General features: G+C 38.6%; 1 pseudogene; it reads right to left on the bottom strand.

The window, feature by feature from the left end:
• Window positions 1–3,962: 3,962 nt before the first annotated feature.
• Window positions 3,963–4,715, bottom strand: LOC132010280 (MIF4G domain-containing protein-like; annotated as a pseudogene).
• Window positions 4,716–5,029: the final 314 nt, after the last annotated feature.

Raw genomic sequence — 5,029 nt, 5'->3', positions numbered from 1 at the left:
AAGTTTTATTGGAACATAGCCACACAAATTTGTTCATACATTGTCTAGGGTAACTTCACACAACAGCCCCGGAGTTGAGCAGGTGTGACAGAGGAGGTTAAGTTACCAAAGACAAAAATGTTAACTCTCTGGGTCTTCACAGAAAAGGTTTGCTAACCATAATTCATATAAATGGTTTTCATTCTCTACTTTTTTTTTTTTTTTTTTTTAATGAGCAAGAGTAACTATTATTCTAGCATTCAATATTTTCAGCAACAGGTTAAAAATAGACTTTGGTAACTTGTGGGAACCAAGATTTATATTGGGTCAAGGGATGTGTTTTAGAATCAAAAATTTGACATGAAAATTTATGCCTATGTAAAAGCAGTTTTCCCCACGAAGATTCCCTAAAAATCTTACAAGATTGAAACACCACAGGCCAGTCAGAGTAATTTAATCAAAGGAATTAGAAATCATTGAAAAATAAAAGGAAAGCAATTTGGATGCAGGAGATGACATTTCACTGAGAAATTCTGTTTCATCTTTCATCTTTCAGAACTTATGTGGAAAAGAACATGTGATGTTTAGTTCTATTAAGCAATTAAATATTTAATGAGAAAGTGCACTAATTGGTAGGAAATAATCTCATTGATTGTTTCTTAACCAGTTAGTAATTGCATATAAAAGCCATATATTAGAGACTTAATGAGCAATACAAATTACTCTGCCAAAAATGGCATGTCATTATCACAGAATTTATGATGCAGCCATTCTCATTTGCCCTTATAGTTTTGAAACCTTTTTAGAGAAAAAAAAGCTAAATTTAAGTGGATGATTTGTATAATTTTTTTCAGTCTGTTCAAGCGTTTGATTGTTAAAATCATGTATCTCAAAGATTTCTGTCCTCAGATATAGAATATGATAATTTTTTTATTCTTCTAGTTCCCTGAAAAGGAAGTAACATGATAAATGAAGGAGAGTGAGATTTCATAGATGGAAATTAAACAGTCAATAATTGTACATTTATTATTATGAAATCAGGGCCATGATTAAACAAGTTTATTTAACAAATGGAAGAATACAATAAAACCACTTTATTTCAAACTCAATTGTTTTAAGATTTGTGATAATTCAGTAAAATGTATTGTCTTTTTTTTTTTTTTTTTTTTTTTTTGGTTAGTGAATTATTTTATGTTGAACATACTTGCATTCATTGCATGAGTTAAGAAATGTAACTTTCCCAGACATTCCAGAAGACCTTCCTGGTTCCCCAAACCTACCACCATTTCATTCTTTCTTCCAATAGTTAATTATTATCCTGACAATTATAGAAATTTTTTTCCTTGAATTTCTTTCTAGTTTATTAAGCATGTGTGTATCATTAGCGCCAAAAGTTCTTTTTCCTTTTTTTTTTTAGTTTCTTACTCCACAGGTTAGCTCTCTATCATTTTCTTTTCTATTCTTTTTTTTTTTTTTTCTTAAGATTTTATTCATTTGACAGAGATCACAAGTAGGAGGAGAAGCAGGCAGAGAGAGAGGAGGAAGCAGGCTCCCTGCCAAGCGGACAGCCTAATGCTGGGCTGGATCCCAGGACCCTGGGATCATGACCTGAATTGAAGGCAGAGGCTTTAACCCACTGAGCTACTCAGGCACCCCTTTTTTCTATTCTTTACAACTTCTCTATTTTAGATCCTGTGAAGTTTAATCTGGAAGGTTCCCTGAATCTGAATTGGGTTGATTGCGAACTCAGAAAGCAGTTTAAAATGTTTCAGACAGACTTGGTAGTCTTTATTCATGACAATGGATTCTCTTAGTAAGAGGCATTGAATATCTGCTTCTAGCTTTTGCTCTTTTTCTATCAGCCATTTACACTCAAATTCTCATTCCATTTTCCACTGGACATTGAAAAATGGTAGTGTTTAATTCTATCATTTTATTTTAACTATTCAGATAAAATAATGTTGTAAAGGAATGCTACTTTTCATCTGCTATTTGGTTACCCAATGGCATAGTTCATATAGGAGAGGTAAGACATCACCTGGATCTTTGCTATCATTTAATCAGCTTTCAAAAAATGAATTGGTTCACTGTTTTTCTCATGGTTTGGGCAATTATTATTTTCACATTACTATGAACTCATGGATTTATGATTGGTTTTAATCCATCACACCTCTTATCCATTCTGAACCTCAAAGTGTCCCATGTGTGACAAATGTGTACCTCAGAATGTTGGCTCTTAAGTCCTGAAGTCATGACCCTTAATAGTTTTCTTATCTGGTGTGTCAAGATGGTCCATGCTCATCTTGTACATTTTCTTTCCTAGACAAGAAATCATCTATTTCTTCAAGGAACCCATTTTTCTTTTAATTGGAAAGTTCTACAATTTGAGCTGATCATTTGTTCTTGGCTTTTCAGAAGATTTAGGATCAATAGGTATAGATTAAATTATACAAATAAATGACTTGTGAGCTCAGGTTAATATTTCCATTTCTGTTCCAATCCAGATTTATGGAATTTTATATGACTTTGCTATACTGGTATCACATTTATTTCACACACATTTTAAAATTTAATTTTATTTATTTATTTGATAGAGAGATGAGGAGGGAGGGGATACAAGCAAGGGGAGAGGGAGATGGAGAAGCAGGCTTCCTACTGAGCAGGCAGCCCAATGTGGGACTCAATCCCAGGACCCTGGGAATATACCTGAGCCGAAGACTGACACTTAATGATTGTGTGACCCAGGTGCCCTATTCCACATACATTGATAATTCTGGTTCACAAGGAGATGACAGAGTAAAAGTATCACATAATTCATTTGCTTTATTTCACATTGAAATATAGCCTCAATAACAGAATAACAGAATAACAGAAATATAGCCTCAATAATAGAATAACAATAACAATACAACTCTCTCCAATTATGATTAGCACACTTGATCTTAGCCAAAAGGCCAAGAAGCAATCTAATTATGATTACCAATAAGGATTTTGTTTGTTGTAGCTGGTGGTTGTAGTTGGTTTTACATTTTCTCTATTCTCCAATTTTTATCATTTCTGTCTTAGTAATGTGTATCTTCTTGTTTCAGATCAGTCTGACTAAAAATTTATTAATTGTATTGATCTTTTCAATACACAGTGTTTGAACTTATTTGTTTGTAGAATCAGCAGGGCTTTCTTTCAAGCTCTTCTGTCAGTCTCCTGACTTTCTGCTTTGCTTGGCTTTCTTATTTTTATCTTTAAGGTGTCAAATCAAACACAATTTAATCTGGCAAACAACATATGTGAAAAATCAGGTCAGAAGAAAAGATTAATGTAGGTTAAAGTGAGTATTTTATGAGTGAACAGGCTGTTACATATCCTTACCCATTTTGTATCTATATCTACTACCTGTATCAGAGATTAGCTAACTACACCTCAAAGATGCAAATCTAGCCTGCTGTCTGGTTCTATTTTATTATAAATAAAGTTTTATTGAAACTTTTTTTTTTAATGTTAGAAAAAGTTTATTAGAAAATTCTCGCCCTGAACTTGTGTCGCATGTGTGGTGGTACCTGCTGTTTACTAAAATCGACTGGAAATTTGTTTGTTTCCAAAGTGGTCCTTGTACAAAATGTATAAAAGGCAGTTTCTGGTGTGACTTGTGCTCTGCTCCTCAGTATCCCAAAGTATACCACAAGTAGCTATGAGTACCCCTTTTACAGATGGGGAAACTGAGGCACCAAGATGGCTGTTGCACCAGTGGTTACACATTGCGGTGGGTGTTGGAAGCTGCCTTTCTCTGCCTGGCCCAGGCTGGAGGTGATGTGGGGAGAAGCTGATGGGACAGTAGGGGCAGGTCTGTTTGGTGTCTTTTCTGGTCCCTGAACCCGGGAGGGAAGGTGCTCAGACAGGACTGCCGCGTGAGTGGGAAATCCCTATGAGCTGTTCAAGGTCTGGCAGGGACAGGCCGGTGCTGTTGTGAGGCGGCCTGAGCCAGAAACCTAGTCGGAGACCTCGCTATAGTAATACTTGCGCGCAGCCGGGGTCGTCTCCATCATTGAAATTCGATGATCTCCAGCAGCAGCAGGTGGGCCAGGGAGCTGAGGCCGCTTGGGAGCAGGAAGCCGTCTCGGATCAGGACAAAGAGCTCATCCATGGGCTGTCGGTTCATCTTCTCCAGCTGCTCCCCACACCGTGCAGCTGCAACACCACGCAGTTCCCCTCCTCCTTGCTCAGACTGTCAGGCTGGGCCAGCCAGAAGAGGCAGTCATAGACGGGGTTCACCAGGGCCATCATGGGCATGTTGTTCACCCTCAGGTAGTCAAAGATGTTGCAGATAAAGGTGACGTAGCAGACCCAGCCCTGCAAAGACCGAGCCCAGCTGCTCTCGAGCTTGGTACTCCTGCTGCAACAGGTTGAGGAGTCCCTGTCGGAAGACACTCTGGCCTGCTTGCTTGCTCTCAGCCTGAAAGATAGCATAGCACCATGCGTCCTGCTTCTTTGCTGAACACACAGTCGTGCAGAGAATGGTCCACGATCACATTGGCCACCTTTTCCAAGTCCACGGCACCTGGATCTTTGAGTGCTGTCTTCAGCAGCTGCTGAGTCTCTGCATCAAAAGACTGGATTTTGTACTCCTCTCTACCAGGATCCCCCATGACCGTTTAGCCCCAGCAGCTCTTTATTGAGGTGGGACTAATGACAGCACCTGCCGGGCTGGCACCGTGCCCGCGTGCCCGGAGGCCACTCGGCGGGCATGGTATGCGCGCCCCCGTTCGCTGCGCCGCAGAGCTGGAACGACCCTGAAACATTCATCTTTTATTTCCACATTGTGTATGGTTGCTTAATCATTATAGCTTTACAGTAGCACAGTTGAGTAGTTGTGACAGAGATCTGTATGGCCCACAAGATTGAAATACTTAAATTACGTATGGCTCTTACAAAAAAAAAAAAATAAAGTTTCTCTACCTCTGATACATCACCTATAAAACTGTCTATATCTAAGCATCTATATAATCTGTTTACATGTATGGATGTATACATACACTGATGTGTATGCATATGTATA

This window comes from Mustela nigripes, chromosome 2 (genome assembly GCF_022355385.1).
Source record: "Mustela nigripes isolate SB6536 chromosome 2, MUSNIG.SB6536, whole genome shotgun sequence".
Lineage (NCBI taxonomy): Eukaryota > Metazoa > Chordata > Mammalia > Carnivora > Mustelidae > Mustela > Mustela nigripes.
This window is presented reverse-complemented; position numbering and strand designations above follow the sequence as displayed.